The 12,933-nt window shown below is 56.2% G+C and overlaps 1 protein-coding gene across 13 annotated transcripts in view; it reads left to right on the top strand.

Annotated features, from left to right (window-relative positions):
- Positions 1 to 4,736: 4,736 nt before the first annotated feature.
- Positions 4,737 to 12,933, top strand: part of ADGRG1 (adhesion G protein-coupled receptor G1) — a 43,702-nt gene continuing 35,505 nt past the window's right edge. For 3 of the 13 annotated variants that reach the window (XM_030925510.1, XM_030925509.1, XM_030925502.1), the window contains exon 1: positions 5,049 to 5,139. The gene's annotated coding sequence lies outside the window, so the exon portion shown is untranslated. Of the gene's footprint in view, positions 4,885 to 5,000; positions 5,140 to 12,460; positions 12,904 to 12,933 lie in introns of those variants that run through there. The other 10 variants (XM_010365493.2, XM_030925511.1, XM_030925501.1 and 7 more) reach the window with 10 other exon arrangements.

Raw genomic sequence — 12,933 nt, 5'->3', positions numbered from 1 at the left:
GAGTCAGACCCTGGACAGTGCACAGATGGATAATCACGTATTGACAGAACTTGGGTGTGACCACAGGATACAGAGAGTGGAGAACTGATCTGATGAACTGATTGCAGGAGGAATGATAATACCATTTCCTTTCTAGAAAGCATGGTGAGGATGGTGGGGCTGATCCTAGTGCTGGCTGCAGAGCAGTGGCATGGAGACCACCTTCCAGATGTGGCCAGAATGGAGGAAAGTTTTCCTATTGTTCTAATATGAGGAGGAAATACTGCAGCCAGAATGGTTTAAAAGGTCAGTAACTTATTTTTATTTTTATTTTTTGAGACAGAGTCTCTCTGTCACCCAGGCTAGAGTACAGCGGCACAATCTCGGTTCACTGCAACCTTTGCCCCCTGGGTTCTAGTGATTCTCCTGCCTCAGGCTCCCAAGTAGCTGGGACTACAGGTGTGCACCACCATGTCCGGCTACTTTTTTGTATTTTTAGTAGAGACAGCGTTTTGCCATGTTGGCCAGGCTGGTCTCAAACTCCTGGCCTCAAGTGATGCACCCACCTCAGCTTCCCAAAGTGCTGGGATTATAGGCGTAAGCCATTTCACACGGCCCAAAGGTTAGTAATTTAAATTCTCCTCTGGATTTTGATGTGGCAGATGTTTACTGAGCACTCAGCCACGTGCCAGCCATAGGTGGAAGCGCTTAGCATTGTCTCGTTTAATCCTCACAACTCCATGGATAGATACTGCTATCACCTCCATTCTGCAGATGAGCAGACTGAGGCTAAGGGAGATAAACCAGCCGGTCAGTGGAGCTGGATGCCGACCCAGATGGTCTGCTCCAGAGCCCCAAGGCTCATCACGCCTCTGCTGCCTGCTCTGTGGACTGTTTGTTTTCTAAATAAATCTAAGGCCCTGGTACCCAGTAGTTGCTGTGCAAATATCAGGTTAGTGGATGCATACATGAATTAGTGAAAAATGGCCCAAATGAAATAACCTGTGAGTAGGAAGAGATTTTAGAGACCATTTAGACCTCCCTGTAGATGTGGCAAGTGTCTTATCTGCAATGCCCTAGCTGAACAACTCCTTGGCTTCCCTCTGAGACAGGTAGCTCACCCCCTGACCTTGTGGACAGCACCAGCTCTCAGAGGGAGCAGGGAGGCTGAGACTGCAGCCCTGCTGGAGCACGAGATGTCAGAGCTGGGGACCCTTCCTGCCCCTCCACACCTCCTAAGTGCCCCAAGAGGGAAGGAGTCTGCATTTCCTGAGGCCCTCCACTGAGTGGGGGTGAGGGGTGTGCAGGCTGAGACTGGCTCTATAAGGGGCCTGGAGTCCTGGTGGGAGTTCTGGAGTCAGACTGCCTGGGTGGAACCTCTGTTGTGTTCCTGAACCCCCTGTGCCCTATCTGTAAAACCCACATTATAAAGTGGCTCCCTGAGGTCAGGAGTTCTAGACCAGCCTGGCCAACGTTGTGAAACCCCATCTCTACTAAAAATACAAAAAGTAGCCAAGTGTGGTGACACAAGCCTATAATCCCAGCTACTTGGGAGAATGAGGCAGGAGAATTGCTTGAACCCAGGAGGTGGAGGCTGCAGTGAGCCAAGATTGCATCACTGCACTCCAGCCTAGGGGACAAAGTGAGACTCCATCTCAAAAAAAAAAAAAAAAGTTGTAAAGTGGCTTCTGCCTCTTGGGGTATGGTGAGGAGTCCCTGGGCTGATCCCTGTAATGGGCCTAGCACAGTGCCTGGTTGCCAGGATTACATAATAGCTATTATTATCATCTGCGGCCACCAGACATAGAACTGGACACTCTCTGGCTCTACCCCTTCATCCCAGGGGTGCTGGGCTAGGTCCTGGATTGGTGGTGGGGAAGGAGTCCCAGAGACAAAGCCCTCACCTCACAAATGCTCCCTAGGTACCTGCTGAAGCAATTTCCTGACCCTGTCTCTTTTCTTCCCTTTATTTATTTTTTATTTTATTTCATTTATCTGAGACAGAGTTTCACTCTTGTTGCCCAGGCTGCAGTGCAATGGCACGATCTCAGCTTACTGCAACCTCCACCTCCTGGGTTCAAGTGATTCTCCTCCCTCAGCCTCCAGAGTAGCTGAGATTACAGGCATGCGCCACCACCCCTGCTACTTTTGTATTTTTAGTAGAGACAGAGTTCACCATGTTGGTCAGGCTGGTCTCGAGCTCCCGACCTCAGGTAATCCACTCGCCTCAGCCTCCCAAAGTGCTGGGATTACAGGCGTTAGCCACTGTGCCTGGCTTCTTCCCTTTACTTTTAGAAGGCAAACAAGGCAAAGGCATGTGCCCTCATTTACTAGATGATCTGAGGCACAGAGAGGTTAAGAAACCTAGCACCTAGGTGCACCTAGCAAGTGAAGGTCCCAGCCCAAGGTCTCAGGCCCAGCCCCTGCTGCTCTATCACAAGCCAGGGGCCCTGAGGCCAGACGGCATGGGGGATGGAGCATGGGTGTCAGGGGTGGAGGAGTTGCCAGCGGGTAGACAGGAAGTCACTGGGACTCCCCTGGTGTCCTTATCAGGGTAGGTGGCGTCTCTGGGGCTGTGGGGAAACCCCGGAGCCTAGAGGTCAGGCTGTCATCCCACAGATCCCCCTTTCTCTGATACTCCGTCTCCCTTCTGGTACCCCAACCCTGTCTGTACTCAAGCAGGAGACTCGTAGGGCAGAGCAGGCCTGCAGGCCCATGGTGCAGTGAAGGTGGCATCCGCTGTTGGGAATTTGCCATGGGGAACAGGGGCAAGAGGGAGCTGGGACTAGGAATGCCAGTGGGGTCTGGGCAGGTCTCCAGGAATGGATCTGGGCTGTGGCCAGCAGATACCCCTTCTTTACCACCTTGGGGAGTCAGAGAGGGCTCCAGTCCAGACCTGGCTCCAGCAGACCTGGATTCACCTCTGCTCCCATCTAACCATCTGTCCACCCATCCCTGTTTCACCTCTTGCATCTCACCTCTACCTCAGCTCCTTTCTTCAGCCGTGGAATCGAGCTGGCCTCCTCCTCCTTGCTTCTTTTTTTTTTTGGGACGGAGTCTCGCTCTGTCGCCGAGGCTGGAGCGCAGTGGCCGGATCTCAGCTCACTGCAAGCTCCGCCTCCCGGGTTTATGCCATTCTCCTGCCTCAGCCTCCCGAGTAGCTGGGACTACAGGCGCCCACCACCTCGCCCGGCTAGTTTTTTGTATTTTTTTTTTTTAGTAGAGACGAGGTTTCACTGTGTTAGCCAGGATGGTCTCGATCTCCTGACCTCGTGATCCGCCCGTCTCGCCTCCCAAAGTGCAAGCTCTGGCCTCAAGGGATATCCCAAAGGCCACTTTCCTCACCATATTCAGTCCTCACGTGTCCCTTCCCAGAGAGCATCTAAGCTGCCCCACCCCACCTCCATCACTCTTTCCCCTTTCCTGGCTTAATTTTGCTCCATAAGTCTTACCACTGGATTTATTTGTTTATTTATTTGAGACCGAGTCTCACTCTGTCACCCAAGCTGGAGTGCAGTGTCACAATCTTAGCTCACTGCAACCTCCTCCTCCCGGGCTCAAGCAATTCTCCTGCCTTAGCCACCTGAGTAGCTGGGACTACAGGTGTGTGCCACCATGCCTGGCTAATTTTTGGTGTTTTTAGTAGATACAGGGTTTCACCATGTTGGCCAGGCTGGTCTCGAACTCCTGACCTCAGGTGATCTGCCTGCCTCAGCCTCCCAAAGTGCTGGGATTATAGGTGTGAGCCACTGCACCCCACTGCCACTGGATATATTTAATACTTATTTGCTTATTCATTTCTTGTATCTCTGCCCACAGTTCTGAGGGCAGAGGTTTCTGTGTTTTCTTGGCTGCAGGATCCCCCATGCCTGGCACAGGGCCTGGTGCACAGCAGGCCCTCAATAGACACTCGCTGAAGGCCTGGTGCATCCCCTGCCTGTCCGCACTTCCATCCATCCACTGTCTATGCTTTCTTCCCACACTTCTTCACCCATCAATCACCCAGAATTTCTCAATCCCAGGCCCTGTGCTGGTTCTCGGGTTTGGTGCGCTAGCAGGGCACACAGATCAGGAAAGAAAGAATTCCCACACTTAGGGGTTGGTCCCAGTTGAGGGGGAGCCTGGGGGACTGTGGGAGAAGCAGTGGGCTGAGGGGAGGTGAGGGAAGGTTCCATTTAGGTGCATGCAGCACCTCGCACCAGCTGTGACCCACAGTGGCACCTGATAGAGACTTTGTAGAATAAATCAGCCATTGCCCGGATGGCTTTTAGAAGGGGTGGCAGGGCTCAGACGGTGTTCTCAATGTTGGGGATGTGACGTAGGAATCAGAAAGCATCTGGAGGAGGGGTGCCTGGGTGTGAGAGCTTGAGAAACTTCCCCTGGAGAATTGCCGGACTGAGACAAGGAGTGAAGGGTGGGGCAGGGGCTAGGGAGGCAGGGTTAGGGGTGAGTGGGCCAGGGCCTGCCTGGAGGACTCCACTCAGCACCGTCCCAGGACGCCTGGAGCAGTGGCCGCTGAGCTCTTTCCAGGAAGAGGCTTCCATCCCTGCCCCTTTTTCTACCTCAGTTCTCCCTTTGTCCCGTGTCCTGCAGGAGCCTGGACACTCAGAGAGCAGAACAGGTAGGACTCCCCATCCCCCTCACTTCCCGCCTCCTGACCCCACCCTGCTGGCTGGGGCCTGTTTTTATTACAGGCAGGTGAGTCTGGGCCCAGGATTCCAGGCGGGGCCTGGACTGAGGGAGGAGGTAGGAAGAAACTCACAAAGAGTTGGCAGATTACGGATGGAGGGCAGCATCTCCCAACACCCTGGGCAGCCTCTGAGACCCAGAAACACCCAAGGACGCCCCCAGGCTCATCCAGCAGCCTCTGCTTCCCAGAAAAGAGGCGCTGAAGTCCATGGAGAGGTGAGGGGTGGGGGGACTCAGCACCTAAGGGCCAGGTTGGCCCCTGCAAGGACACCTGGGAACAAGAGAGGGTGGCAGCTGCAGTGACTGTGGGGCAGCCGGAAATGGAGCGAGACAGGCAGGCGGAGCCTCACCTGGGGCTGCCCGCCAGCCCAGACAAGCTCAGACTGGGTGCCTTTGGCCCTGGGAGGAGGTGGAAGGGGAGGAGCAGGCCACACAGGCATAGGCCGGTGAGGGACCTGCCCAGACCTGGAGGTAAGAGATGGGTGGGGGACAGGAGTGGGAAAGATAAGTGGGGTGCCGCTGCCAGCCTGTCCCCTTGACCTTGGCCATCCCTCAGGTCTAGTTCAATGCCCTGAGGGTCCCGATGCGTCTGGCCTGGCCCTTGGCCTGTTCAGGGTACTAGGCGTCTCTCAGTGGAGGCCCTGGCTGTTCTGGGGTTACCCCTTGCAGTGCACAGCGTGGCTGGGCATGCTGGCATAGTGGTCATCCTGGCACCGGGAAGCTGGCAGGTGTGAGGTGTGTTCCCGGTGTCCAGAGGAGGACACTGCAGGACACAGGGCAAGGGTGACGCTGTGGAGCCTGAGCGTGGACGGGAGGCGGGCGGCAGGACCTGAAGCCTCCTGCCTGCTTTCTGCAGCGCCCTGAGCAGCTTCCTGTTGGGATCGCACAGAAACTGGTTTGGGAGCAGGTTGGCCCAGGTTGTTTGACTTTTGACGGGGGAAGAAGGCAGCCTCCCCTGGTGAGCCAAGTGGAAGGAATGGGGTGCAGGCCTGGGGGTGTGCCTGGCCAGTGGCCAGCAGAGGGTCCCTCTGCTCCCCCTAGTTCCCCGCACCCAGCAGCACAGCCCTCCCTGCCCTGGCTGCAAGAGGCAGGAGGAGAACTTCAAACGGTCCCTCCCTCCACCGGCTGCTTGTCTTCTCTGGGCCAGGCCCCTCGATGGTGGCTGAGGACTCTTTGGAACAGGGAACTGTCTTGGAAGAAGGGGCCCGGCCCTGCCACTGCCTCCTGTGGGACCCTGGGCCAGGCTTCCCTTCCCTCCAGGCCTGTTTCCCTGTCTGTTCCATGAAGGAGAGGCAGGGGCACTGGTCTGTAAACCCATAAGCTGCAGCAGTAGGCCCCTTCCCTGGTCTCACGGGCCACACGCGCCAGCCAGCCAGAGGTGGGTGTCTGGAGTTGCGGGTGGGGTGCTGGCACCGTGCCTTCTCTACCAACTTGGCTCCCTGGGGCCTGTGGGCAGCAAATGGGCCCCCCACATTCCCTCTGTTAATTAGGCAGCGCCTGCTAATGAGTGGCTATCATCATTGCTCCATTACGCCTTCTGAGCCATCTGTGCCTCAGCACTTAGGGGGAGACCCCAGGGGCTCCTGGCTGCTGGGCACAGGCACATGCAGAAGGCGGCATTTCTGGGATGTGTTGGGGGGCTGGGCGCTCCGTGGGCTTTCCACAAAGTAGTTTCAACTGCAGCTCTTCATTTTACCAAGAGAGAAGTGGTGGCAGTCCTGGTGTCCAGGTGAGGAAACAGTGGCACCCTCTTTATGATTCTCCCAGTGGGAGGTCTCTTGTAGCCAACACCTTAACGCATTCTGTGCTGGGCACTGATGGGGTGTGTGTATGTGTGTAGGGAATTGGGGGTGGAGGTGGGGTGCACAGGGAGATCAAAGCTGACATCCAGGAACACTGTGGCATTGAGCGAGGTGATACACGGTCCTCTCGAGATGGACCAAGTCCTGCCATCTTTGCACACTGCCGTGCCGCCTTGTGGGTAGTCACTAAACCTCTCTGGGTCTTATTTGGCTCCCTTGGCACAGGAGCGATGATGCCTCACTGCCTGACGAGAGGCACCTGACCCAGGCCTGGCATCCAAGCAGCTGCCACTCACACCTCACAGGCCAGGGCCAAGGATGCTGCTGATGCAAGAGGCACAATTTTAGAGGCAAGAGCAGCAACTGGGATGGTCTTGAGGTAAGGGGTCTTGCTGACCCCATGCCAAGGCTGGGACCCCTAGTTCAGGAAGAGAGGCTTCTACAGAGGAGTCAAATTCTCCACTGGGGGAATTTGGATTTTAAAAGAGAACCCAAGCTGGGCGTGGTGGCCCACCTGTAATCCCAGCTCCTCTTGAGGCTGAGGTGGGAGGATCATGTGAGCCCAGGCGTTTGGGGCTGCAGGGAGCTCTGATTGCACCACTGCACTCCAGCCTGGGTGACAGAGCAGGATCCCATCTAAAAAAAAAAAGAGAGAGAGAGAGAGTGGGGAGTTCATGCTAAACCAAACATACAGCAGTGGCAGTGACAGGTTCTCTAAGATAGGCGGATATCCCCATTTTACACATGAGAATGCTGAGGCACAGAAAGGTCAAATTTGCTGCAAAGTCTCACGGTTGGCTATTCGGAGGGCTTTAGGGTGACGCTGGTGGCATCTAGGTGGAGTGATGGGCAGTTTGGAGCCTCCCAACCACTGGCGCTCCTCCAGACAAGGCTGCTCTAGCTGGGCGCCAGGCAGGGATCCTCCCAGGAGCCACACTCAGAGGAGGGGCTGTGCTTCTGGCTCCAATCCCCTGAGCTGCAAAGGACACTGTGACATCCAGGGATGTGTAGTCTCACCCAAGAACCCAGACTTCTGGACGCCCAGCCGTGCACACTGCAAGAGGGGCCCAGGCTGGCAGGCATATGATTGGGTGAGGAAAGGGTTTGTTAGAGGTGGCCCAGCCTTGCTCTGGGCTCAGGGGCTTCTGAAGGCTGGGAGCAGGGTTATGGCCAGAATGACCTATTCTGGATGGATCCAACCTTCCTGCCAAGTGCTCTTGGGAGGTAGGCAAAAGGTCAGACATTCCGTCATGCTTAGGAAGAGGGGGTGGCCATGCAGCCTACCTTCTATCTCGGGCAGCGGGGCACCCAGGCGTGCCTTCCCCGCTGGGGAGGTCAGCAGACGGGGGTGGGCCTTGGAGGCCCAGCCAGCCTGAACCCTAAGGAACTGCGTTCTGCAGTGGCCCCTTCCCGGCAGGGCAGGGACAGGGTGACCCTGGGGGAGGGAGAACGTCTGCCTGCATCAGGCTCAAGGCCATTTTTTGTTGGCAGGTGGTCAAGATGCCATTGGAACCAAGAAGTGGGTATGGAAGGGAAAAGCAGGACTGAAATAAGGCAGCTCTAACCCTGTGTGACCTGTCAGCCCCTTTCCCTCTCTGAGTCTCAGTCTTCTCCTCTCACAAATGGGGCAAATCCTCCTTGACAGAGTTGTGGGGGAAAATGCAAGTCACCTGCCTAGCACAGTATAAGTGTTCAATAAAGGTCCACCTGCTCCAAGTCTGGAACCTTCTGGGGGGTGGGGTGGATAGAGGCCAGTGCTGTAGCCAGGTGTGGACACAGGAGCCTGACTGGCATCCGGGCAGTGCCTCCTCCCTGACCACAAGCTCCAGCGCTTTTGAAACCAGATGCAGGTTAAATATGGACAGGGCACCTGCCCAGGCTCCACTCACCAAGGGAGCCAGCTAGATGGAGTCTGTCCTTGGAGCTCCAAATAAGGTATCAGAAAATAGGCTTGGACCTGGGCACGCTCGCCCCTCCTGTGTGCCCAGCCTTTCATTCTATCATCTGAACTGGCACCAACCTCTTGCATCCCAAGGCTAGACCTGAAGCGCCATTAGATTTGTCCCATTTTAGCTGTGAGGATGACCTTGCTTCCCCCGCATCTCGGCTAGGCCAGGCTCCCTGCTCTTTCCCTGACTGGGGGATGGGCAGTGGGTGGGGGAGGCAGGCCTAGGGAACCAGACACACAGCTCCCTTTGTGAAGGAGGCTGAGTCACATGTGCAACGCAATCCCTGTCGGGCCCCGGGGCGGGTGTGATGGGAGATGGCGTTATCATGGGACTGTGGGTACCCCCACGTCTGTGTCCCGGAGGCTTTCCCACAGGAGATAGCAGGGAGATGGCTGGGAACACTGGCCGCCAAACACATGGTCTGAGCTCAGGTCCTGATTCTGTTGCCAACTTGCTGCAAAGCTTTGGGAAGGTCCTCTGTCTGAGCCTCAGTTTTCATCTCTGTTAAATGGGAATGATCATCACTGTTTTGTGGAGGAGGTAGTAGATGTGAAAGGGTTCTGCAAGCTGCAAATGGTGGAGTGCTGGGCCTTTGGCATTCATGTGGGCTTTATGATAATAATAATGATGTTGGCCAAGATTTATTGAGCACCTACTGTGTGCCAGGCATTGTGCTCAATGATTTACACGGTCACTCAGCTTGCAAGGGGAGAAGCCTGGATGTGAACAGCTCTTGTCTAAAAATACCCACCTCTGAGGCTGGGCGCAGTGGCTCATACCTGTAATCCCAGCACTTTGGGAGGCCAAGGTGGGAGGATTGCTTGAGCCCAGGAGTTCAAGACTAGTGTGGGCAATGTAGCAAGACCTTGTCTCTCCAAAAAATACAAAAGTTAGCCTGGTGTGGTGGAACATGCCTATAGTCCCAGCTACTTGGGAAGTTGAGGTGGGAGGATCGTTTCAGCCCAGGAGATTAAGGCTGTAGAGAGCTATGATTGCATCACTACATTCCAGCAAGGGCAACAGAGCGAGACCCTGTCTCGAAAACAAACAAAAAACCCACTTCTGAGCTGGCAGTGGTTGCTGATGGCCATTTGCACAGGTGGGGACAGCTTTTCACTCTTTGCTATGCTGGTTCCCACTAAATGCTGTTGCTCTGGCTGGAAGGTTAGAGGTAGAACAAGGGGCTGAAGACCTCCTCCTAACCCTCCCAGCCTTACCATGTCTCCCTACTCCCCCAGGCCTCAGTCACAGCAGACAATAAGGATGCCCTAACCTCTTATCCCTGTCCTGAGGCTGTCATGTTCTTGGAGATCTCCTACCTCCCTGGCAGCCCCCTCTCTGCCTCCTTTGCAGGCCACTCTGAATGACAGTGTCCTGGCCAATGCATCAGGGTGCCCATTGTCTGCCAGGCCTGGGCTGCAAGATTTACGCATGTGGCCTCATTTAGTTGCCCCCATAGGAGGTGCTATTTTGGTCCCCACTTGGCAGGCGAGGAGATAAATGGATGGAGAGATGCTTGCCCAAGTCATCCAGCTGGCCCGCTGGGAGTAGGGGACAGCTGGCCTGAACCCAGAGTCTGTGATCAGAGACTCCGGGCTCAGAGAGGGGGCAGCAGCATTGCCCCCTCTCCTCTGTCCCTCAAATGAAGGGCTTCCTGCACCTTCAGCTTTCTGCTCTGTTATAGAAAGGCATGGGTACCTCCCTGTACCTCGATTCCCCTTCTGTAAAGTGGGGATAGACTGTTGTGAAAACCAAAGGAGAAGATGAAGTGCCTAACAGGGGACAGATCCCTGGTGTCCTGTGTTTGGTTACAGCCCACACACCTGGAGGCCCAGCCAGGTCCAAGCTGTGCGATCTTGGCTAAGTTACTTCATGTCTCTGACCATCTCTAACATACAAGTGGTACCCAGCCCACAGGGTTGTGTGGATAAAATGAGAATGATCTGCATAAGCAGAGCATCTGACACCATAAAACCTCCAGACATAGCAGGTTATTATTAGTCCTGTTATCAGCACTCATAACAGATAGTGTTGTGTTTAATAATTCATTGAATTTCTCCCCGTTTACTCCCAGAGACCCCCTGGATGCTGAATACCAACTCTGGGTATCACTGTGATGAGAGCCAGGCTTGTCTCCCTAGCCAGACTCAGAGCTGGGGCCTGCTTCCTCACCTGCCTGCCCCTAGCTCCTAGTAGGTCTCTGCAAAGCCAGATGGTGAGAGAGGCAGGCAGAGCTGGGCAGCCAACTCCTGCCCAGCCAGGCGGCCCCACAGGCCTCTCCTATGTGGCCAGAGTGGCAGCTGGCTCTGCACTCTCTTCAGCCATCTGCAGAGAGAGTGGTGCCTTCAACTCTCCATCTGTGCTCTTCTGGTTGGCACCCTCTGTGGGGTGTGTGTGTGGTGGTGGGGCGGGGGGGACAGCTGCCCTGTGGGCTTGGTCCCTGGGGAACAGCTGAGGCTGCCCTGGTTACCAATTGATCGGGCCCTGAAGGACTGACCTTGGGGAAACTGAGGCAGAGGTGGTGGTATGTCAGGGACTCCCTATCCTCTGCTGGATAACTCGTCCTGCCTTGTTAGTAGGCCCCCCAGTTTAGGCTGGTCCCTGCTGCTTTGGCAATAAGGGAGCTCCCACTTCAGCCCTAGGAGGGAGCAGAGGGCCTGACATGGGCCCAGTGCTCATGGTGCCTCCCTGCCCCAGGCATTGGCCCACAGCATGGACTGGGGGCTGTGAATGTGGGGAGCACAGTGCTGTTTTCTGGAAGCTCTCACCTTGTGGCCTCCCTGGACCTCACAGGGTGGCTTTGTGGCCCTTCCTTTCTGCAGCTTGATTTCAGGCGGGTAGGTGAGGAGTGCAGTTCAGCTGCGACAGCCCCGGCTCCCAGGCTGCCTGAGACGTTCCATTCATTCTTCCTCCACGTGGCATTGGGAAGCTTTTCCAGGCCCCCTCGTTTAGAAGGCAGATCTCTGCCGGAGAGAAGGAATCTCAAGTTCCCCAAGCATCCACGTGTCCAGGCCCCAGGCTGAGGCCTGGGGAGCCGGATTGCTGAGTGGTTAGGAGACCTGGCTATGGAGCCATCCCAACTCGGGCACCTCCCTGCTGTGTGATCTTGGGCAGGTTCATTCTCATCTCTGAGCTGCATGTCTCTGCCTTAAGCTCCCTCTACTTCATCACCACATTCACAGGGAGTATTTATTGAGGGCTTGGCAAGTAGCGGGCAGCGGCGCTAGTCTGAGCAGCAGGTTTGACTTCTCTCCACTGCCAGGGGCGCTCTGGAGCTGGAATGCAGACGGTGATCAGCGAGTGTAATTACTGTTGTTGTCACCACTCACCCTTCTGACACTGTAAAATCCTCCCAGCATGTCTGACTGAGGAATCATCTATCCTCATTGCTTGGAGGAGGGCAGATGGGAGCCTCTGCAGGGAGTGTGAGTTATCCAAAGCCTCTTGACTTGAGAAGGGCGCTGAACCCCAGCAGCAGGAGGCACTGCTGACAGATGAATGACCAGAAAGGGGATGGGGCATGGCCCATTTCCACTCTCTGAGCTTTTGGGGCCATTGGGAATGGCTCTTCAACCAGGCCTCGGTTTCCCCTTTGGCTCAGCAGATGGATTAAAGGAGGCCATTTCCAGAAGCCCCTGGGGTCTCAGAGTCCAAAATGACTTGGGATATTGAAACTGCGGGTGCTTGAGGAGCACTGAGAGGGGAGACGGGTCACCCCCGAGAGGGGACGTGGGTCAGCCGGTCCGTCGTGCGTGGCCTGGCTGGCTTCCTGCCTGGCTGCCTGTCTCCCACTCCCTCCTGACTGCCTTCCGCTCTGCCGGTCAGCACTGGCTCCCGTCGGCTGCCAAGGAGGCTGGACTCTCCTTCAGGAAAGGGCAGTTGTTGCCCTGACCTGGGGGGTGGGTGGACAGCATCCAAGGACCCTGTTGCCATGGCAACCCTGGCCGCTCTGTGGGAACTTTGGGGATACTGGCCCTGGGAAGCCACAGATGGAGGCTGAGGAAGCAGAGTGATCCCCGGTCCCTGCCTGTCCCTGAAGTCTGTCTGCCTGGATGAGGGGTGAGGCTGAGGTGCCCCCTTGCCCGGCGCTGAGTCATGGGCATCCCCCAGGGTCACTGCCTCAGCGCTCTCAGCCCTGCCCCCTCCTGGTCTCCCTCTGAGAAATCCATGACTCACATATATCGTCCGTCATCCCCAGTCAAGCTCAGGGAGGAGGGAGGAGCCCAGCTGGGGCAGGAGGGGGGTGTCTCCCCACCAAACACACCCGGTCCCTCCCTCTCCGCACTAGCTGCCTGCCCTGCCCTGCCGTAGGAGATGGGCTGGGAGCCTCCCACACTCTCCAGCTCACTCGGCAGGCAGCGGGGACCAGGGCTGGCAGGTTAAGCCTCTGGGGGTGGATCCTGAAAGGTGGTCCAGCCGCCTGGCCCTGCGTGGGACCTTCCTTCCGCCTGGCAGCAGGTACCCAAACACGGGCTGGACAGCAGGTGGGAAGAGGAATAGTGTGTGAGTGTGAG

Source organism: Rhinopithecus roxellana, chromosome 20 (assembly GCF_007565055.1).
Source record: "Rhinopithecus roxellana isolate Shanxi Qingling chromosome 20, ASM756505v1, whole genome shotgun sequence".
Lineage (NCBI taxonomy): Eukaryota > Metazoa > Chordata > Mammalia > Primates > Cercopithecidae > Rhinopithecus > Rhinopithecus roxellana.
The sequence above is the reverse complement of the archived record's forward strand: the minus strand, read 5'-3'. Positions and strand labels throughout refer to the sequence as shown.